Below are 224 nucleotides of genomic sequence, written 5' to 3' on the forward strand. Positions count from 1 at the left end.
ACAGCGCAGACCCAATTTCCTGTGACATATCTCTGATATTGTCCTTCCTGCAGGAGCTGTTGGATAAGGGTCGTTGCCCTTCCACGCTCAAGGTCAATGTAGCCGCCATTGCAGCCTCACATGCTCCTATAGCTGGCCAGCCTAGTTGTTCACTTTTTGAAGGGGTCTAGGAGGCTCAACCCGCCTCGCCCTGTCACCGTCCCTACATGGGACCTGCCCACGGT

The sequence above is a fragment of the Sinocyclocheilus anshuiensis genome, unplaced genomic scaffold (genome assembly GCF_001515605.1).
Source record: "Sinocyclocheilus anshuiensis isolate Anshui unplaced genomic scaffold, SAMN03320099.WGS_v1.1 scaffold140, whole genome shotgun sequence".
NCBI lineage: Eukaryota > Metazoa > Chordata > Actinopteri > Cypriniformes > Cyprinidae > Sinocyclocheilus > Sinocyclocheilus anshuiensis.